Source organism: Cyprinus carpio, chromosome A5, assembly GCF_018340385.1.
Source record: "Cyprinus carpio isolate SPL01 chromosome A5, ASM1834038v1, whole genome shotgun sequence".
NCBI lineage: Eukaryota > Metazoa > Chordata > Actinopteri > Cypriniformes > Cyprinidae > Cyprinus > Cyprinus carpio.
Genome location: NC_056576.1, coordinates 3,249,789 through 3,273,906, shown reverse-complemented (window position 1 = coordinate 3,273,906; position 24,118 = coordinate 3,249,789). Strand labels below are relative to the sequence as shown.

General features: G+C 38.2%; 1 pseudogene; it reads right to left on the bottom strand.

Annotated features, from left to right (window-relative positions):
* Positions 1-534: 534 nt before the first annotated feature.
* LOC109044929 overlaps positions 535-24,118 on the bottom strand; it is a 64,396-nt pseudogene continuing 40,812 nt past the window's right edge.

Sequence of the window (24,118 nt, the reverse complement as noted above, 5' to 3'; positions counted from 1 at the left end):
GCGACACACATGCGAAAACAAAAACAAGAAGAGCCAAAGTAATGACCAGAAAACAGATGCACACGAGCTCATTGCCAGAAGATGCAGTTATCAGGAGGACTCCAGAGCACACTTTGGAGAGATAATGCATCCAAATCAAGAACCAAAAGAAGCTTAAAAATGACAGAAAATAAATATAGCAACTGAAATGCATTTATTCAGACCTCGTGCTTCATTCTGAATATCATAAACAGTGATGTAAGCTCATCAACCGTCTGTCAAGAGTCTGAGGTCATGAAACACTGCGTTCTTCCAGCGTCTCAAGATGTGGGCGCTTCCTCAAGTTTTCCCCCTTTTCTAGATTTTCGAGTTTGACTGGTGATTAAATGATATGAAATGAATGGTTGGAACTTGTGACAGAGGTTGTAGAGTTGTGTGCTTAACTGGGTATGGTTGTGTACCTTCTGTGTGGTGTGAGGTTGAGGGAGAGAGAAGGGTATGAGTTTCTGGGGGGAGGGCGGGTCTGTCCTCGGTGTTGTCGTCGGGTGTGGAGGGGCTAATAGTGAAAGAGGGAGGAGTCTGTGGGTCGGTTGGGTCGAGTAGGTGATGCTGGGGGTCGTCGGCTGCCATGGGAACACAGAGAGAAGATGGATGAGTACCACACACACACACACACACACACACACAGACACACACACACTCAGAGCAAACATTCACAAAATTATGTTCATTAAATTTGAAAGAATTTCGTTAAAATGAGAAAATATTTTGCACTGAGAAATTGAATAATTTTCTCTTATTAGAGTTCATAAAAGCAAAATATTTAATTGATATTTAATCTCATAGTTTTGCCAAAGTTATAATCGAAGTATCAACTTTTTCATAAAATTATTTAAATAAATTATTTTTTTATTTTATTTATTAAAAAATTTTAATTACATTTTTGACATTACCTAAATAACATTCAAGAAATTATTTTAATGATTTTAAAAATAAGTTCTAAAATAAGTTAGTTAAAAATATACAAAATCTAATATAATTATTTTTGTAATATTATTAAATACTTTTTCTTCCGGTAATAAAAAGTTTAAATAAATGAATGGTATATATATATATATTAAAAAGCATTTCTGACATTAAACAAAATAAAGAAAATTAATTCATAATAAATAAAAGAACTAAATTCTAGAAGTAAATAATTTAAAAAAGAGAACTACAATCTCCAGTAATCATTTATTTTATTGATTATTTTAAAAACTGAAATAGCATTTTTGACAATCTAAACAACATTCAAGATAATTAATTTAATGATATTAAAATAAATTCCCTAAGAAATAACCTAAAAATATACCAAATCCTTAATATAATTATTCTAGTAATATTACGACATACGTTTTTATTCAATAAAAAATATTAGTATATATATTTATTTATTTCCAAAAGCATTTCTGATAATTATTCTAAAACAAAATAAGAAAGTTAATTTCATAATAATAAACTAATTAAATTATAAAATAAATAATTAAAAAGCTATACAATCTTCCAGGCAGTTAATGTAATAAGATTTCTTTGATAACTAATTATTACTTACATAATAGATTGTTAAAACCTGTTAATAAAAACTTACAAAATGGATAAATTAAATTAAATCTCAATACACAATAAAATGTAATTAATTAGTTAAATTCGATTTGCTGTTTATTTACGTAGGTCCCATGAGGTGGATAGATCAATGCATCCCTGTTGTTGATCTAATAGTGATCCTGTGCAGCATACACCATGTTTTACAGCATTCAGAGAACACGCCATGAAGAGACAAAACAAACATGGACAAAAATACTCTTCACCTTTGACCCCACTGTTCAGTTTCACCCTAAAGGTCCCAAGTGCAGCGTATGCCTGGGATGTCTGTAGTGTTTTTAATTAAGCTGGATCATAAAGAACTACTGGCAAAACTGAAATAAAACAAGTGCACGGGGGCTGCAGTGAAGCAAAGGGTTTTTCAGGATCTGCATTAAATTAATAAAACTGAAAAATAACATACCACCCGATGCACAACATTCAGGAGAACTTGACGTAATGTTTGTCACATTACAGAGTCTGTATTCTGAAGGACCTGCTGTCCATCAGCTAGAATCTGGAACAGCTGTATGTGTGTGTGTGTGTGTGTGTGTGTGTGTGTGTGTGTGTGTGTGTGTGTGTGTGTGTGGGAGGGTCCCTCAGAGACAGGGCGTCATGCAGAGGGCGCGAGAGCACCACAGGACTTACCAGAAGCGTTTAGTTCCTCACTTGGTCACTGATTGTAATTCTGTGAACAAATAATCAATATCAGCAGAAGGGTTGGGAGCCAGAGCGATGGGAGGAGCAAGAGAAGGATGATGAGCGAGACACACACAGTTAACATGGCGGAGGACAGAGACATCAATACTTCTCCAATCCAAGCTAACCACAGACTGACGTCCAAAAACCTCTGTCTTGACATCAACAACAGCCAACTTATCAATTCAAAAGCATCAGTAATAAGTCATAATCATGCTTCAAGCTTATGATGGATTTTTAAAATTGATTTTTGCAATTCAGAGGTTTTGCAGATCATGTGCCACATCATTGTATCAGGGACTTAACAAGCATTAAAACGGCCAGAATAAAAGGGGAGTGTGTGTGTGGTGTGTGTTGTGAAACTGCTGGGAAGTGTGGTGTGTCGTGGTTGTGTGTGTGGGTGTTGCTGTCAGGGAAGCAAGCGTTTGCCGTTAGTGTTTCCAACGAATCAAATCACACGCAACAGAGGACAAAAAATTAACAATGAACACATAAAAAACGAGAGGACAGAAACAAGCCCTCACGCCTCCCTTTCGGACACGTTATACTGTTCGTAAGCGTCTGCTGTGGCCGAATGTGATCCAGACATTCATAAACAAATGAGAGTATGCTGACCATTAGAGCTGGGTGATAAAAGCATATTCATAAACCTTTGATGAACCATCATTTCAATCATTCTGTCACTGCGGGCAAGATTCAAATGGCTAATACAAGGATGTACAATATAGCGGGAAGAGATGGTTAAAGTTGTATCAATTTGTAATTTTTTAAAAGTACCATTTAAAACGTCTTGGGGTAAAATATTTTTGGAAAGAAATTATTACTTATAAATTTATAGATTTTTATTTATATTATTAATTTGGAAACCTCACTGCTTAACTATCAACAAAATAAATGTTTTTTAATGGGATATTTTATATTTACCATTATCGTTCAAAATAATGATTTCTATTCAAATAGATGCTGTGTTCCTTTGAACTTTCTTTCAAAAATATTCCCACAAAAATATTGTGCCAGGCACAACAACGACACTGAAGCTGGAGTAATGATGCTGAAAATTCAGCTTTGATCACAGAAATAAATTACCATTTTAAAAGAGATTCAAAACGCTTTTTGGCCCACACAGTTTGAATTAGCTGGCATTTTGGTCATTTTCAGTGGCATTTTGCCCCAAACCCATTAATTTTTTTTTTTTTTTTTTTTTTTTTAAATTAATTTTTTTTTTTTTTTTTTTTTTTTTAAAAAACCTTTGCGCCTAAAATTTTTGGATGGTAGTAATTTCATGCTAAACATTTTAATTAATATATTGAAAATGCCACGCAGTGATTTCTGTCACGAGAAAAGGGAGCGATTCCTGAATCTAGTCCAATGATTCAATGCAAAAACTCATCGTGAATATTGCTCTTGCTCTATCACCCAGCTTCTACTGAGAACACCACTGTCATTATATGGTATAGATCTGTAAACTCTGAACGATCATAAGAGTTAGAAGCAGGACGCCAGACTGTGGTGACATCTGAATCTGATGACACTTGGATAAAGAAATGAGCTGAGTTTCAGTGATGGCTTGCTATGGTTAAAACGCTGGTATGGTGACCGGTTACCTCACCCACACTCACTGCACTCACTCCAGCGGAAGGAGGCTCACATTCCGCGGCTAAGAGCAAACGGCATTGTTATTATGTTAGACCTGCAGCAACTGGAAGGTTAGTCTTGTCTGAGCATTTCTGAATGTTTCATGGGCCACTGTGTATCATTTCTGCTGCACTAGTGTAAGCCGATGGATTCGGTATGTCTTCCCATTGGTTGAACACAAACACAACTAGTGAGCAGTTTCAAGACGAAGCAGGGAATTTTCATTGATGGAGTTTCGTGTTTGCAGAAATTACACACGTCCCAACATCTAAGCGCATTGTTTATTGTTTTACCGCACAGATGCATTGTTTCATTAGCAGATCACTGCTTCTGCGGTAATTGAGGTGTCACGCTGGGCACGCATGGGTGGAGCGCGGTTAGGCCGGGACGGGATCTGAGGGGGTGGTCCCGCCGAAGGGTCCGGAGAGGCCTCCCGGGGCGAGAGGGAACCGGTGGCCCGCCGGCAGCGGGGGCCCCGGGGGAAGAGCCACGAGAACCTGGGCGGTGCGGAGAGGCCCGGAGGAGGAGGGTGGCCCGTCTCTGAGAGCGCGTCGGACTAGTCGCCGGCGACCTAACAGAAAAATATTGTTTTTTCATGTTTATGTTTTGTCTCATTTCTGTCTGCAATAGCAACAATAACTAATTCTTTTTCTCATTGGTGATAACACCACACTTTGACTTAATCAAAGTCAATCTTATTTTTAATTACCACCTGGCATATACTGTTTTGGCATCACATGCCCTAAAGTTACATTTAAAGAGACAAACCCAAAAAAATCAGAAAAATCAGTTTTCCTCTCTTCATTTACATATTTATATTGTATGCATCGCTTATGGATTCTTTGGTTGCCATTTAAGCTCATGTCACATTCCAGCAGGCAGGTGGCGCTATGTCCTCATTCTGTAACTAATCATTAGTGATGCATTCATGCTGGCATTCGTTTTAAACTGGTGGAGGAGACTGGTTCTGACATCATGACATAAGGCTGAGCTTATGAATATTAATGTCTTAATGACGTTGCTGGGGGAACCTGTTCTTGGCACTTGTCCTCTCCAGAATAATATTTAATATTCATGAGCCTGGAATTAATCCAAATGTAGGAATGACACCATGTATCTATGAGTATATCTATATATATTTTATAAATAACTATTATAATAGTATATACTATTTATTACAGTGTAGGAAAAGGATGTACTCCCAAAAAAATGTTTTACTACTTTAATGAATAATATCTAATGCATTATTATTCTAGCTTATAATAATAACGTATTGATGATATTATTTTACTGCACATACAAGTTTACTACTTTAAATAATAATATAATAAAATACAAAAAAAAATAATAATTATTATAGCTTATACATAATATTTATTCCCACGTATAGGGTATTATTATCTATTGGTACTACTTTTGATTCTTTGCACTGTGTTGAAATTGGAATTGAAATCTGGGAGTATTTGCTCATTTTGGGCCAAGATCCTAAAATAAATAAATAATGCTAATAAAAAAATAATGAATGATGACTAAATATAAATTAATTCAAATAAAGTGCCCTAGCAGGAGAAAGGTCAATAAAAGCCTCAGTGACGTTACTGGAAGGCCTATCTTCCTACATCAAGACTTTCATTCCCTCACTGAAAGTCATAATTTCCTGGATTAGCCTCCTAAGTTTATCTGTGTGTCCATCTGTCCTCTCGTCCTGAACGGCACCTTCCCTCCGGAGGCCGCATGCGCTGCACCTGGAGCCAGGAGTCGTCCACAGGCGGAAAGCAGAGAGGTGGGAGATGGTGGTTGGTTGCTGACAGTCCCCTATGATGTTCAAGTGCTTTCTCTGAGCGCGCGTGGTACATGCGCAGCATCTCGTCACGCCGCTGCGCCTTGTCGGCCGATCCTCCATCAGCGTGTTCTGATCTCCACACTGAGTACAGCTGAGCCAGCAGCTCCGCATTGATGAACCTCCTTAGTCTGAGAGAGCACAGACTCACTCACAACACTGTTCTTCAGGATTATACTCAGAAAAATCTCCTTCTTTTTAAAACATGTAAGTTTGCCTATGTGTGTTTTTGGTTGAGTATCATATTTGATCCTCAATGTTATATATATATATATATATATATATATAATATATATATATAATAGATATATATATACAGTAGCAGGTCAAAGTTTGACAACATGACTATTTTTAAAGTTTTTGGAAAGAAGTCTCTTCTGCTCAGCAAGCCTGCATTTATTTGATCAAAAAATACAGAAAAATAAAGTAATAATGGTGACAATATTATACTACCAACTTAAAATAATAGTTTTCCTATTTGAAATATACTTGTAAAAAATATGTTATTTCCTGTGATGCAAATCTGATTTTTCAGCATCATTACTCCAGCCTTCAGTGTCAACATGTAACATTCCAGTCTATCACATGATCATTTAGAAATCATTTCTAATATTCCGATTTATATTATGAGTGTGGAAAACAGTTCTGCTGTCTAATTAATTTGATGAATAAAAGGTTAAAAGAACTGCATTTATTCAAAATAAAAAAAAAATTCTATAATATCTCATTCTATAATATATTTTTCTTTACTATCACTTTTTATCAACTTAAACACAATCCTTGCTGAATAAAAGTTATTGATTGTATTTAAGAAAAAGAAAGAAAAAAAAATTACTGACCCAAAATTACTGACCAGTAGGGTATATTGTGCTATTACAAAATATTCATATTTTAAAAAAACATAGCCTTCTTTTTTTTTTTTTTTTTTTTACTTTTTATTCATCAAAAGTATCCTAAAAAAAGTATCCACATGTTCTGAAAAATATTAAAGCAGCAGAACTGTTTCCCATTTGATAATGGAATCATCCATATTAGAATGATTTCTAAAGTGATCATGTTGATGAATGAATCCTAAAAATTCAGCTTTGCATCACAGAAATAAATGATAATTTAAAGTATACGAAAATTTAAAAACAATTATTTTAATTTGTAATAATATATCACAATATTACCTTTTTTTCCTGTATTTTTGATCAAATAAATGCAGGCTTGATGAGTAGAAAGCAGAAGAAACTTTCTTTCAAAAAACATAAAAAATTGTAATGTTTCCAAACTTTTGACCTGTACTGTATATATATATATATTATATATATGTATGTATATATAGTCCCAAAAAACAGACTCTTATTCAGAGAGACTCAAACTGAGCAATTTGCTGGCAGGATGCTGATATTTCTATGATTAAATTCTGCTGCTTGTGATGTAAATCAGTGAGATGTTTTCAAACAGTACAGCTGATAATGATATAAAATGATGTAACATCTCAGTCTGTGCTCTAATATCTTAGTAATTGTTGTCTCAGTGGAGGAGATGTAAATGATCCAAACATAATAATTGCAGTGATTGAGAGATGAAGACCATACAGGCTCCTCAGCAGAGATGTGAGATGTTCCTGTGAGGCTGTTGTGAAGATCATTTCCTCCGCCTGAGGAACAGTGAAAGTAAAATCTTCGGAAACAAACGCTCATCAAAAGATCCTGAAGATCAGATTTGAGACTCGAAAACATGATTGATGGAGAATCAAGTAACAGCTGAGCTGCTTCAGTCGCAGTAAGAGTTATAGCTGGAGATATTACTGCCAGTTATTCTGACCTTTACTTGATCAAAATCACTCAAGATCTGTACACGCAGAGCACGCGCAAGCTGAAGCTGGACGCTTGTGACAATCACACTAACAGACTCTAAACTCTCATCACGAGACCTGAAGGCCTGCCCAGTAGACGCAGCTCGATTGTATGTCAACAAGGTTTTAACACACAAGTTTTTGATCATTTAGAACATGTATGTATCAAATAATATAATTTAGTAATGTTAAGGACGGTCTTAGTTAATGAATTTCCATGACATCAGGGTTTCGACAAACAACATTTCACCACATGAGCACCCTCTTGCCGAACACAGACGAGCTTCTCATGCCGCTTACATTAGTTGATCATCAGATGCATGATGGTCTTGGGCATCAGGTCTCGTACGGTCTTGTTGACGATGCCCAGGTAGGAAGTTCCACCAGGTTTCGGATGGTCTCCACCTGCCTCTCCAGCCTGAGGGTCCATGGAGCTGCATGAACAACTGTCCGACCCGTTCCTCGTCTCCAGCATCGCTCTATCAGACGGCACCACGACAATCACACAAAACACGGAAGACGGCGATTGCAAAACGATTCATAAAAAAATCTCAGTTGCTACTCGAAGCTTGTACCTTTTCCGTTCTCCTAGAGTGACGCCAACGCGGGGAGCAGCGTGATGACGAGAGAGAAAAGCATTTTGAGGTTGCATCATTTCTATTTATTCATTCCTACTCACATCTGATCAATCTGAACACACACCACCCCGCGCTCAGGATACACTCCGGCGCGTCAAGGAACGACGCCTTCCACCCGGTCCCCATCCCTCCTGAGTCTTCGCAGGCCAGCTCCAGCTGACGGTAGTCCCTTATACACGTTCCTGTCATGACATTACATGGAAACAAGGATGTTTCGAAATTGAAACCTTTATAAATCAAGTCAGAGCTCTTTTTAGTGGTACCAGTCTTCAGCTGCCTCGCTTCTGGGTCGTCAGATCTTGATTGATTTTGATCAAGTAAAGGTAGAATAACGTGCAGTACCGTCTATCTCCAGATGAAACTCTTACTGGACCTCTGAAGCAGCTCAGCTTTTACTGATTCTCCATCAATCAGGTTTTAGAAGTCTCAAATCTGATCAATCATGATCTTTGAGTGAGAGTTTGGTTTCCAGAAGCTTTACTTTCACTGTTCCTTCAGCGGATGGAATGATTCCTCCACAAGCCCTCCAGAACACATCTCACATCTTCTGAAGGAGCCTTTATTCTTTCTTCATCTCTCAATCACTGCATTATATGGTTTGGTATCATTTACATCTCATATCACTGACACAAGTACTGCAGATATAGAGAGCGACCGCTGATATTTACAATCATTTTATAATCATTATCAGCTGCACTGTTATAAAGATTTCACTGATTTACATCACAAGCAGCAGAATTTCATCATATTAATATCAGCATCTGCAGCTTATTCATGTTTTTGCTCAGTTTGATGAATAAAATTGCGCTGTTTTTCCTCCATAATCTCATTATATCAGACTATATGAGCCAAAGGCCTGATGATCAAAGATGATACTAAACAAAAACACATATGTACACTTTTTTTTTTTTTAGATAAAAAAAAAAAAAAAAAACTTTTTATGCTTATTTCATATGTCCGTTTTTTACAGGGTTAATGCCGATCTTGCCCTGTGACTGATTCATCAATGCAGCAATTCTAAAGAAAAAATACCATTAAAAACATAATAACTTTATCCAAATTTGAAAATTTCCCCATAAAACATTTATTTTGTTCCCATTGACCATCTTGTTACTTTACTCTAACTAAACGTCACATGAACAAGGTTTAAGCAGGTTGTGGAAGCTTTTTGGTGTTGGCTAATTCCAGTAAATTATTAGGATTAGACCTCTGACCTTTGCGCAGTGTTGAAACAGGCAACGATGTTTTTTGCTGGACATGAAGCCCTTCTCTCCACACTCTGAACTTTCAGATTGTCCACCTGTAGCTGTCCTTCTTCTCCTTCTCCTGCGGGGGGCAGACAGAGTTTACTGAGATTAATGAAAAGCTGTAAAACAGATTATATGGCTGAATTGTGAAGCCGATTGTGTTGATCGTGTTTTCAGTGACTTCGACTTGAAGTGATTCAACCAGAAATTGCTTAAGACTTTGAAGAAAAGACAGAACAGGAGACAGAGACGAGTCCGATGCAGTTACTCAAGTGTTCAGAGTTTGTAGTGTGTTGCTGTGCAGCTGGTCTTCAGTGACACTAAAATAACACTGAGTTTCGATTAGAGAGAAGATAAAGTTAGTGCAAAGTTACTCCGCTATTTTATCATCTGTGAGATTAACACCATAATTCTGGATATATATATATTATATATTATATATTGAGGCAGAGTGATTTTTAGTCCTCCGCACACACGGCTGGAACTGATTAAAGAGTCAGAGCTAAAAATAAACTGTCAGGGCGGTTCGGGTGACGGAGGAGTCTGCAGGCTGACTGGTGCACCACAGCCGTCTGGCTGACCGTTCAGGGGCCCGGAGCCCAGCAGGCACGGCCCTGTATTCCCCACCGCGCCCTGCTGTAACACCCGTAAAAACACACGGCCAGCTGGAGGACGAAAAACGAGGGGCACGTGATCTTCCCGGTCGGAGAATGGTGTTGGTGCTCAAGATACGTTGTGGAAAATCAAGTCCGTGTTTCACTGATGCTTCCCGCGGCGGAGAGTTTAAATGAACATACGTGGTACTGAAAGCAATTGTAAATAATATTATTTCACCCTAATTGCCAAGGCAACATTTTCTAATTTTTTTATTGGGGGGGGGGGGGGGTTATACTAAACAGCTCAAACTACAATCAAATTCAGTAGAAGTGTATAACCTAGACAACAAACAAAAAAAACAAAAGACAACCAATTACTAAAACTTTGCAAGTTAACTGAAAGGCAAAATTAAAAATAAAAACTAATTCAGAATCTAAAAACTGGATTATATATCATTTTATACCCAACTAGCACTGATTTCCGATTAGGTAGAGAAGATAGGTTATAAAATTAAATGTGTAAATTAACGTGGCATTTTGAAGATTAATTTATTCATTTAGTATTTTTTTTTAAATAAGTGTTTTTTTTTTTAAAAAAACAGTTTTTGGTATATCTCGCTAGTATTTACTTCCTGTGAAAGATAAAAACCAAATGATGATTCTTTTCTTACCCAGGTGTATCGTTCTGACTCATTGTAATGAACAAAAACTTTGTCTGGAAATTTTGTGTTTGAGTTCATGTTGAGATCTGACTTTTAACTGCAGGCTCTGAGCCCAGCTGGAGAATTCGCTGGGAGCTTGAATTCTGGAGGAGTTACTGCGATCACATGGAGAGAGATTCTTTTCTCTGGTTTGTATGACTGTCAAGGGGTTTCCGAGTGTGTAAACGTGTTTCCGCAGAGTTTGGACCAGCTGGACCTGCTGCTCGGCTCAGATATAAAACACCGCTGCCACGGCAGTAGAGGATGACAGGCATCCAGAAACCATATGCAACCGTCTCCTCCACACACCACAGAGAGAGGTTTCTGACTCAGGAGCAGCACCTCAGTGCTCACACTTTTGCTTCTCCTCACAACAGATCCCCTCATCTCGTTACAAACCTAATGACTTTCTCTTTCTTCCCTCTGTGAACACAAAGAGCATTAATTAGATTAATCCATGTATCCCAAGAAAGAAGAAAAAGTCACAGTTTTGTACGACATTATGGTGAAATAAATGATACACACTGGATTTTTAGGGTGAAACTGTTCCTTTCAAATAAAAGTTTTCCGTTTAAAAAATAAAAAAAAAGATTCACTTAGATACCCATAACTAGAAACCAAAACACGTACAGTATATGAAACGTCAAAACGCGGTAAATCTTTTGAATCTTACAAAACCTGTCAAATCCCATTTTTACTAAAAAAAAGTAACAAACTAAACTTAAGTTGATATTAGAACCATTAAGATTCTTTTTTTGCATTTTGTGTTATCATTGTGCATTATTTTAATAATTTATATTTCCCCTAAATACTTATTATAATGCCAAAAATGATATGATAATTATTTAGATTAAGTATTAGTTTTATGTATTAACTATTTGCTAGTGGTAATTTAATTTTTTATAAAATTAAAAAAAAAAAACAATTCTAAATTTAAATCATGTTATAAAACCTTTCTGTTAACTTTGAAGATGTGTTGGTGTGATAGAAATGGTTTGACATGTACAATAATTTTCTTTCTCTTTTTCTTTAATCATGTCAAGCATTAGTGCTCAAGGGGCAAAAAGCAAACACAATAAAAGTAAATAAAAAATAGGCTAGGTTGTTCCTCCCTTTTGTTTTTTTTTTTTGAAGGTGAAAATGTGACCCAGCATAAAATAAATAAAAGCAAATAACTTAATATAATAAAAAAATAATTATAAACTGTATTTTTATGAGTATAATCTAACAGACCTAGATTTATGATTACACCTGAGCATTGAATCTTGTCGCCAGCACGCCTATTCCTATCACAACACTGTGGTTTGTGTGTGTGTGGTGTGTGTGTGTGTGTGTGTGTGTGTGGTTGTGTGTGTGTGTGTGTCCTTTAAAGAACATGACCCCACAGAGAAGTCATATATACAGAGTCAGCATACCCACAGTGCTGCAACTAAACACTACCTCACACACACACACACACACACACACACAGACGCACGCATGAAATCATCATAGGGTGGAAGTCAGACATCACAGTGTAATATCAGTCGGACCGCTCTGACCTCCCCACTCCTAAACACCACACCCACACCACAACACACCACACACCACACACACCACACACTCAACACAACAGACACACTCACTCACACACACTCACTGAATGATTCTCCATATGCGTCTGTAAAGTCCTCAACAGCTCTGGGTCGTTAAACCCTTGAATACTCTGGAACACTGTTTCAGGCAGAATCGTCTGGCTCTCCCACAGGATCCAGACCGGAAGTTTGAATTGTCACCTGATACTGGAGAGTCACAACAAACCATGATCATCAAATAACCTTCGCTGTACGACAAACAGAGTCAGATTCACAAAACATTGCTCATTTTGTAAATTAAGCTTAAACTTAAGTTTTAAACAGCTCTAAACAAATCCTGTGTCTGGATTTTGATGTGAGGAGAACAGAGATGCTTTTCACTGGAGAGTGTTGTATGGATTATAGACTCTATGTAATTTTTAGTTAAAAAGCATCTTAATGCTGGATGTGTTTCAGCTTTTGTCTTCTCCAGGGTAACGCTGAAAGCAATTTGAAGCAATAATTATTTCACCTAATTTTGAGGCATTTCCATTTTATTTGGTTTACTAAAACAACTCAAACTAAAATAAAATTCAGTAGAAATGTATATGAGCTGGGCAACAACAAAAAAAAAAAAAAAAACAAAAGTACAACAAAATTACTAAAACTTTGCAGTGAAATGAAAATGCAAAATATAAAAAATAAAAACTAATTCAGAATACTAAAAAACTATTGATTATATATCAATTATACCAAAATAGCACTGATTTCCGATTAGGTAGAGAAGATATGTTTATAAAATTAATGTGTAAAATTAGTGAGCATTTTTGAAGATTAATTATTTATTCTGACACAAGTATTTTTTTTAAATAATTGTTTTTTTTTTTTTTAACGGTTTTGGTATATCAGCTGTATTTACTCCGGTGAGAATAAAACAAAATGTGATTCTTTTCTATGCCATGTTATATAGTTTCGACTCATTTGCTGGCAGAAAAAAAACTTTATGGATGGATTTTTGGTGTTTGAGTTCATGTGTTGAGATCTGACTTTTAACTGCAGGCTCTGAGCTGCAGCTTGAGAAATCGCTGGGATCTGAATTCACGATTTACTGCGATAGGAGATTTGTTAACCTCTGCGGTTTGTATGAATGTCAGGGGTGGTTTCACGAAGTGCCGTGTAACGTGTGTCCGCTGAGGTTTGTAAAGCCCCTGGACCTGCTGCTCGTCATCAGATATAAAACCCAGCATGCCAACCGGTGCAGAAGAGGATTGACGTCGATCACATGAAAACACCATAGAACACCGTCTCCTCCACACACACACAGATTTTTCAGAGAGGAGTTTCACGACTCAGGGGAGCAGACCACCCTTCTTTTCCTCAGCTGACTCACACTTTTTCTTCTCCCGTCACACAAGATCCCTCATCTACGTTACAAACCTGAATGACTTTCTTCCCTGTCTGTGAAACACAAAGACGCGCATTACTATAAATACTAGGTTCCACAGAAGAAGAGCCAAAGTCACCGTTTTGTAAACCGCACTTAGGAATGTTGTAATAAGGTGACAGTTGTAAACACAATGCATTATTTAGGCATTGTTGAAACTGATTCCTTTCAATAATTAAAAGTTTCCGTTTAAAAAAAGAAAAAAAAAGCATTCACTAGATCCCAAAAAACTAGGAGAAAACCAAACACGTACAGTATAATGAAACGTCTTAAGAAAGAACCGTTTTAATCAGTTTGAATCTTACAAAAGACCTGTCAAAAATCCATTTTTACTAAAAAAAAAGTAGAAACTAAAAATTAAGTTGATATTTAGAACCATTAAGATTTTTTTTTGCAATTTTGTGATTATAATTTTGCATTAGTTTACAATTAATTTGATTTTTGCGACCTAACAAAAACTTATATATTTAATGTCCCAAAAATTATTATGATATACTTATTTAGATTAAGTATTAGTTTAAATGTATTATACCATATTTGCTTGTGGTGAATTTAATGTCTTTATTAAGAAAATTAAAAAAAAAAAACAATTCTAAATTTAAATCATGTTATAAAACAATTCTGTAACTTATGAAGATGTTGGTGATATGAAATGGTTTGACATGTACAATAATTTTCTTTCTCTTTTTCTTTAATCATGTCCAAAACATTCACGTGCTCTAACCAGCGGTCGGCAAAAAGCAAACACCAATAAACTCAGTAAATCACAAAAATAGGCTAGGGGGTTTTCCTCCCTTTTTTTTTTTGAAGGATGAATGATAAGTGAACCCCAGCAGAAAATAACAAATAAAAGCAGCAAAATAAATAATAATAATAAAAAAAACTAATTTATAAACTGTATTTTTTATGAGTATATCTAAACAGACCTAGATTTTAGTGATTAAAACATAGCATTGAATCTGTGTCGCCAGACTCAGCACTTTCCTATCACAACACGGTGTGTGTGTGTGTGTGTGTGTGTGTGTGTGTGTGTGTGTGTTGTGTGTGTGTGTGTTTTACAAAGAAAGACCGAATAAATGACCCAACAGAGAGTCATATATACCGAGCCGCACAGCCCACAGTGCTGCCCACCTAACCACACTCACCTCACACCACACACACACAACCACAGCACCAGACGTATACCCGCATGGGAAAAGCATCAGAGGGTGAGAAGTCAGACAGCACGAGTGGATATCGCATCGTGACTCTCCTGACCTCCCCCAGCTCCACTAAATACAAACACACCACACACAACACACACACCACACACACCACGACACCACACACACACAATCACGGTTACGTGTAAACCCACTACACCTAACACACCTCACCCCTGAATGATTTCTCCATTATGCGCTTGTAAAGTCCCCTCCAAGCAAGCTGCTGGGTCTTTTTAAAACCTTGAATTCTCTTTCCAAAAGCACTGTTATTTCCGAAAAGGCAGAAATCGGTCTGCCTCGTCCGAACACAGTGATCCCAAGTACAGGAAAGTTTGATTTATTGTCACCTGATTTACTGAGAGTCAAGTCCAAACAAACCAGGATCTAAATAACCTTGCGGCTGTAGAACACCCAGAGGTCAGATTCACAAAACATTGCTCATTTTGGTAAATTAAGCTTAAACTTTAAAAGTTTTAAACAGCTCTAAACAAATCTAGTTGGTGTCTGGGATTTATGAGGTGGTTGACGAGACAACGAGATGCACTTTTTCACTGGAGGACGTGTTATTATTGGATTATAGGGATCTATGTAGTCGCTAGTTAAAACGCATCGTATACCTGCTGGATGTTGTTTCAGCTTTTGTCTTCTCCAGATGTTAACCCTTACGGAATAAGAAGAAGGATTCAAGTGTGCTATTGGGTTTTTACTTCAGCTCTTTTGTGGTAAACCTAAAAAACTAGGAAATAGTATGTGCTTTTAGGTAGTTTACTTTTTATGTACTTATGCAGAGAATGGGGTTTGCTGTACCTTCCTCAGAAATATACTTCTAATATAACATATAAAGTATACTTGAGCTTATACTTATTAAAAGTCTAAAATATACTTGAACTTACTTAGTATACTTGAATGAACAATAAACTTGAAGTATACTCATCGTTTTGGTAAGGGGAACGGATGGACTTGGAGGGCTGTGTGCTTATTGTGGACTTATTATGTGATGTTTTTATCATCCTGTTTGGACTCCATGGATCTTCAAAAGGCACCAACTATTCACATTCCATTAGTGATGACACGGATGCCGTGTCTCAGATGAAACTGAGGGTTGACCCCCCCATACCACAGTGTTTTAGCTACCAGAGGCATTCACGTTCTCGCGACACGAAGGGTGTTTTTTTTGTTTTTTTGTGGAATCCCACCCAGGAACAGTAAGATAAGTCACGTACTACGAACCTACGCTGATCTCCCGCTCAGCCTCTTGCTCCTCTTCCATTTGCTGCACAAGTAGTGTGGTACTAGACAGTCGAGAACAAACTCTGAGAAGCTATTCTGAAAACTCCATTTCAGCTTGGAATCTCCATTTGTGTCAGGAGGACGAAAAACAAGCAGATGAAACGTAAAACTAGATCTCATTAGAGATGTTTCTTTCCTAGGTCACAACCACAACGGGACAGAACTGTGAATGGTTTCCAATTTGTTTTGTTTTTGCATGTGACTATCTACCCAGGGGCAATGGGGTGGCGTGAAGAGCGGAGGAAAGATTCAAGAGGACCGAGTTTGATGTCAACACACTTCCGCGGTGGTGGACAAGCGGGCCGCTGCGGCCCTATCCAAAAAAAAAAAAATGGTGAGTCCTCGTTCATGTCCCACGGTTCAAATTACACCGTCAGAACGAGGACACTCTCTGCGTTCATATACTGTAGAGTGATAACTGGTATAACAATGTAGAGCTAAACCAACCTAAAAATGAACAGTTTTGGAAAAGACCCAGAAATGTGCTATGTGCTGGGTATACCCACGTTGTGTGTGTGTGCATGTGTGTGTGTTGGTGTGTAAAGGCTAAATAGCGCTGGTGTCGTTGGTTTTTGCATCAAAGGCCACTAGGAGGCAGAGCCGGAGAAAGAGGAGAAGACATCGGTGGGGACGGGCATGGGGATAAATGAATTGACCGCTTACCCACACGTCACTTACGCATCGGGAGGACACTAGCCGCTCTATGTAGACTAAGGCCAAATCGCGGCAAATTTTCAAAATGCAATGCATTTTTTTTTTCCCCTCTTTCTGTCTCTTCAATTCACAAAAGGAAAGAACCACACGAGCATCATTTTGTACAAAGGTTCCCTCTTAACATGCCATCTGTCTCTTTACACATTAGACATCTACGAGGGTTTCTGGAGAAGCTGCTTTGAAACTTTAACTAAACTAGTTGCTACAAGCTACTAAAAAGTATCTTAAACTAAACGTAAGCTATTTAAGGAAGATTTTTAATACTCTCATTTGATATCATTTAGCTAGTTTTTACAATCAGAGCAGTATTTATCTATAGGGGATCTGTTGGGTCGGCAGAAGTAGTACACCTTTAGCATTAATAAACTAAAAATAAGAGGGAAGTCCATTTCCGAACGTGAAATCAATAAAAAACAAAAGGGTAAACTTGTTTTTCCTCACAGTTATGGTTCGTATCCACAATTCTGACTGTTGTTTCTTGCAATTCTAAGAAAACAATAGTGTTCAGAATTGTAGAATATAAACCAAGTCATAGGCAAAAGACAAACTTTTGTGAGATGAGAAGTTTTTTTATTTTGTTGCCGGAAAAAACATCTCCAACAAAATTGAGCATTGGCACCACAAAACCACAAAACAGCATGTATTTATATTATTTAAAATTTGGCCAGCTGTGTGGATGAAAGTGATAAACTTGTGTAGTGGGCTATTTACCGATAAGCATATCTCATCTGCTTGCTTGCTTGTATTTGTGCCAAATAAACTATATTGTACCCAGCTACTAAAATCTGCTAAATGCAACTATAATGCATGGAGAAATTTTTTATTAAGATATTATTATATTTTTCTGCAAAGCTGCTTTGAAACCCAGTGTGTATTGTTGGAAATGTGCTTTCATGAATAAATTTTCCTTGAACTGCTTTCAGTGTAGTTTTCCCTCCAGCACTGTGAAAGCCAAAAGCCTTTACTTGAGTCTCCATATGAGTGGAAATTTGGCCAGAAAAGATAGATCGATTGCCTACAACAAAGAGAAAGAAGTACCAAAGAACAGAAAAAGCAGCAGTGCAGAATCAGTTCTGGTTAGCGTCTTGACGGTCGACAAATTCTCCGAACACACGCTAATGTCCTACAGCAGCGCAGGCATGTTAAATGCATTAACCCCTCAGCGTCCCTGCAGGTCAAAGAGCCTCACACGACAGGTTGAATGACGACGGGTCGCCCCCCCGTTTCCAAGGTCAGACGCTTAGACATCCGACATGCTGTTCTGCATGCTCAGGTCTTTATGTGTTAAGGCAAGAAACAAACATTGCATAATGCACGGTGGTGAAATCTCAGAGTTTACATCCTTGCATGGAATGTTTTTTAAACGTATTTTGTCTATGTATGCAATGCATCAAACATTGCATCTTTGCATTTGGCAGATGTCTTTCAATCCAAATTGCATTGCATTCAAAGTAACACTTTTATCAGTTCATGCAACTGTCCTGTTGAACTGGGTGATTTGTTCACAACTCACTCTGTGTTTTTAAGACACTGTGGGTAAATTAAAGAATAGATTTAAAAGTGGAAAAACTTTTATTTTAAATAATAGACAAGCAGATAACGCAAGCAGAAGTACAACTGAGTGTTGTTGAGCCCAAGTGAAACTGAACTTACAGAACTCTATGTTCAACTTCTCATAAGAGAACATAATGGTTCCCGACGGTCCGGGAGAGGGTTTAAATGAGAGAGACGACGGTTTTGTTAGCAGTGAAGGGAGGTGTCGCAGACGCCTCTCTGGTTCTTTACAGTAGCCAGCAAACACGGTCGTGAATTTAAAAGGTGCAGGTTTTTACAGCCTGAACATCCGTCTCATTGTTTCCTGAGAACTGCATTAGAGTTGCACTGGAGAAAGAGTCAGCATTAGGGATATATGCACTGCATCAAACATGTTCAGTGGATATGATTCACACTGACTGCTAAATTCATTTCTAAATTTAGTCATTTAATTTTAATTCAATAAAACATTTCATTAAAGTTTTTGTATGAAGTTAAAATGTTAAAAGTACAAATTAAATATTTTTTTTTATTTCAAGTGCTATTAATTTATTAATCATATGCACTAATGTTAAAAAAACCAAATTGTGAATTTTCCAGTTTAAAATATGTAAATGTCCTTAAAAACAAGACAAAACTATCCACAGAGAGAGTTTTTTGCAGTGGTCTGGTTGCGCCAAGCGGGCCCGCCGAGGCGGTTTCTGAGTCCTGCGTCGGGTCTGAAGAGGCGGAAACCGTAGCGCTAAAGCAAACAAACACCGTCACCACCCAGATAGCACACCACCTTGACTCACTACTACAACCATACAACACTCACACCACATCACTGCCGACCAGCAGCGGACGAGAGCTGGACAAGTGGGGTGGAGATTTACTAGAGAACAAGAATCCTGAAAGCCAGTCAGACACAACCTATTTTTACATTTGCTCAAGAAAACGTGAGCGCCGTTTGGCCTGGACAGAACTCACCGGCATTGTGCCAGGGTGTTGCTACGGCGGTGGCTAGGATTCTTATGGGTGGTTGCTATGTTTTCTCAGGAGCAGAAACCTGACTTTTAAGTGCTCAGTAATTAGAACTGTAGAAATGTTAAAGCAAATCGTACTAAAAGCACCAGTGAGAGTAACTTAAACACCATTAAAAAAAGCAACAAAACCTTTATTGCGAAACATACATACCACATTTTCGATGGTCATACTTCAAAGGCATCACTTTTAATGATGTTGATTGAGAACTGTGTTAGAGTGTGTCCTAGTGAGGATTTATGTTTTGCATCAAAACATGTTTTTAGTTTGGTGGGTTTTTATTCAACAGCACACTGACGGTTAAACTCCTCATAAACCACACCGCACATAAAACGTTTTTCGGAGATTAGGAACAAATGCATAAAAGTTCCCATATATAAATTGATCTTGATTTCCATTTAAAATAAGATCCTATAACATTTACTGGTAAATAATAGACAGGCACTAATGGGTTCAATTATTCAAAATATGTTTATGTTTATGTAATAGTATGTAGGATGGGTAGAGGATGTTTACATTTTCCATACTTTTCAGATTTTTTCATGAGAAAAAAAAATGTACATGAATGTCTTGTTATTTAACGTATTATTAATTGAATTTAATCATATGTGCTAAATGTCAAATTTGAACATCTAAAATTTAATTTGAATTAAATTAACCATGGTGCACATTTTTATCTGCTAAAATATGTTATGGATCCTTTAGCATTTACAATAAATCAGCACATTCTACTAATATATTCAATTTGACATCCACCTAAATTTGTTAAAGGATTTTTACATATTGTGACTGGAAAACACAGATCAATGTTACATGAGAAAAATCATAATATAATTTATGCTCCATGATTTTAAGTCACTAATTTAATTAATCCTATGCACGGTGGTTAAATTTGACATCTTAAATGTTTCATTTATTTAAATTAAGCATGTGCAAAAAAAAATTGTGAATTTTCTGGTGAAATGGTCAAATATAAAATAGATTAGCCAATTAGTGCATGTGATTAAATAAACCAACAATAAATTAAATTGCAATTTTTTTTTTTGCTCATGTTAATTGATCTTGTTTTCTTGTAAAAATATCAAGTGATGCTTTAACATTTACTGTAAATAATCCCATGCACAAACACTGCAGGACGACACACACACTGAAACTGAAATACTTAAGAACTGTAGTTAATCATCTTAAGGTAAACCTAACTAAGAGAACTAGTCAGATTAACTTAAACAAGAGCAACAATCGTCAGAACCGCGTCCCCTGACCGGCCGGGTGATGGAGCAGCTTTAATGCAGTGTTCCTCCCACCAGTCGAGATCTTGGTCCTGATTTCCACCCCGTGTATACAGGTGGTGTGGGGGGGGATCGAGGGCGGCGCGGGTGGTGCTGGGGGGGTTCGCCCCGAGCATAAAGGGCCTCTTTATTCACGCCGGACAGGGAAAGGAAATCGGCCTTCAGAAGAAAAATTCACTGCCCATTCGTGCCACAGGCCCCGCACATCTGGCAGTTATTACAATCCCGCCGCTACTTGCCAAGAAACTCGACATTCCTGCACGGCGCGCCTACAAAACTGCGCAGCTCCCCCCCCACACACCCACACACACACTCGCGGTTTTTAGAGCCCCAACTACATAGCACCCCAACCCCCCTCCCCGAAATGACAACAACACATGCATCAAATTAATGCACTTCACTTCCTGTTGACCTTTGACACCTCACTTCTCTGCCGCCTCCCAAAAAGCAGAAAACAATAACAGAAAGCCAGACGGAGGGCGGGAAGGAGAAGAAGCCCCGCCTCTTTCTCCTCTCTTGCTGCTTCACTCTCTCACTTAGTAAAGTTAGTTAACAGTCCTCTGCCACGTCAAGCCTGCGAGTCACTTCAGGTGACCGAGACGCTCGCCGCACTAGACGGATGTTAGTGGATGTGCCTTTATGATTTATTTTCAGGAACAACGGAGAGATCGGTGGGAATGATGGGACAAGGGCCATTTATTTCCCCTGCACTCACTGTGGTCCTGCAGACTGAGAAAGACTGAGATCAACAAAACTTCACTCGACGAACCACTGGAGGATGAGGTGGCAGTATCTTTCTTCATCTATTAACGGGGTAATCTCGAGTCTGCAGTGATGCATTCGTTCGGTTTCTGGCTGATTCCTGAACGTTACATCGTACGGCTGAACTTATGCAAGATGTTAAAATCATTTCCGCTGTGATGACGATTAATCTCAGAGGTCAGTGAGGGCGCACGATACCTACTGAATTGAACTTTTATATGTTCTGTATGTATAGCACAGACACTGTAAAATTCAAACAAAACTTGTTTTCTAAAAGTAATTTTTTTTTTTAAATTGACAAGAAACAAGTACAAGTTTAATAAGTTGAGTTTTTCCATATAGATGGGAAACGTCATTTTTCTTTTTTTTAAAAATGAAAGAACCCAGAAAAAAAAAACAAGCTTAAGAACTAGTTTATGAAGTTGATTAAATATCTGTATTATATATTAGTGTATAAAAGCAGTACTATTCGTACTAGAGTCTATTTACTTTCTTCGAACTTGCAGCAGAGTTTTTAGGGAATTTCTATGTGAAACATGAAACCGGCGGGGCAATGCATCATCATCACTCTCCAGAGGAAACAGGAAGTTTCCCGTCAGAACGCATCATCATCTGTGTGTCTCACCTCCATATTCTGCCTCGCTTGTTCAGACTCCATCCCCCCCCCCCCCCCACGGCCTCATCAGACCTGCACTAACTCTCCTGATCGACCAGCGTGAACGAGATGGCTAGCATTACATCCCGGAAGCTTCGTCCCGCCTGCCCAGTGTTTCAGACTACCTGTTCAGGAAGATAGCGTTTTGTACAGTAGTCTGCACATTGGTTAGGCTGGAACGGGGATGCTCGAGATGGACCGTCGCCATGACGACTGCGGAACACATCGCCCATGGCGACGAAGGAGATCCGCATGGACGACAGCAGGTCACACTACTGATGTGACTTCATGAAATCATCAGCTATTCGGCGATGGCCAAATAAAGTATGAAATACAAAATAAAGTGTAAAATGATATTAAATGCAAAGTGTGAAGATTGTCATTTCATCTCAACAAGTCCACATGGGATGTTTACACTTTCAGACACAAATGAGACAAAAGTTACTAAACAATGAATTTTGAGACGAGCTCTCTGTGATTTAGACTACAGACTCGGCAAACCTGAGCACGTTTGAGACATTGTCGAGATCTGTTCTGAACCTGTGATGTGAAAGCAATGCATATTCATCTGGATGTGGTTAAATGAAAGAGAAGGATTGAGTCAGCGAGAGAGAAACAAAAAACTAAAGATAAAACCGTCTCTCAGTGGGTCTCATATGAAGATCTTCAGGCTTGTCTTTCACACGCTCTCAAACATCCAGACAAATGAAAACCAGATAAACATGTTTCCACTTTAGACTTTTTCCTGGATCACAGCGTTTCCTGATCCGATGCCTTTACTTCTGCTTACACACACACCACACACACACACACACCACACACCACACACACACACTGCAAGACGTTGCTTACTGTCAGCTTTTGCTAATGGTTTTATTTGAGCACTTCACACAACATCTTAAGAACATGGGGTGAGATGCTGGAAACAAACACCACCATACGCAATGCAACGGCCAAAGACACTGTTAGAAACATTTTTCATTTAAAAAAAGGGTGGCAAGTACACATTAAATGAAATGGTGAAATTGTGTGAAGTAGTTTTTTTACAGTGTGCTTGATGCAGAGAACAATAATTTCATTTAAAAAAAAGGCGTCCATCACGATTTAGCTATAGTTTTGTGACCACACTGTACTCAGAAGTGACAACATCTGACAAAACCTGCAAAGGTAAAGGTAAAAATTATTCATGAATATGAATCTTATAATAGGAAACCTATGATATGTCCTCATTTAGAGCGTATGTATGTGTTGCGTGTTGTTTGTAAGTGTGTGTGTTTGTGTGAGTGAGTGTGTGTGTGTGTGTGTGCATGTGTGGGGGTGAGTGAGTGTGTGGTGAGGTGGAGTGGGGGTGTGTGGGGGTGGGTGGGGTGTGTGTGATATGAGAGAGTGAGTGTGTGGTGGGTGTGTGCATGTGATAGTGTGTGTGTGTGTGGTGTGTGTGAGTTGAGTGTGAGTGGAGTGGTGCAGTGAGTGAATTGAGTGAGTGAGTGTGTGTGTGTGTGTGTATGTGCATGCATGCATGTGAGTGTGTGTGTGTGTGTGTGTATGTGCGTGCATGCATGCGTGTGAGTGGGTGTGTGCATGTGTGTGTGAGTGGGTGTGTGTCTGTATGTGCGTGCATGCTTGCGTGTGTGTGTGTGTGTGTGCGTGCATGCTTGCGTGTGTGAGTGTGTGTGTGTGTATGTGCGTGCATGCTTGCGTGTGTGTGTGTGTGTGTGTGTGTGTGTGTTTGATTGACAGGCTTTGAGGCCATCGGGAGGGTTGCTGGTTCATATGCGTCCAGGTTTTTCTTCATTCATGTCTTCTGTGAGTCTCTGGTGCTCGATCTGCATGTGTGGTGATAGGAAGCAGA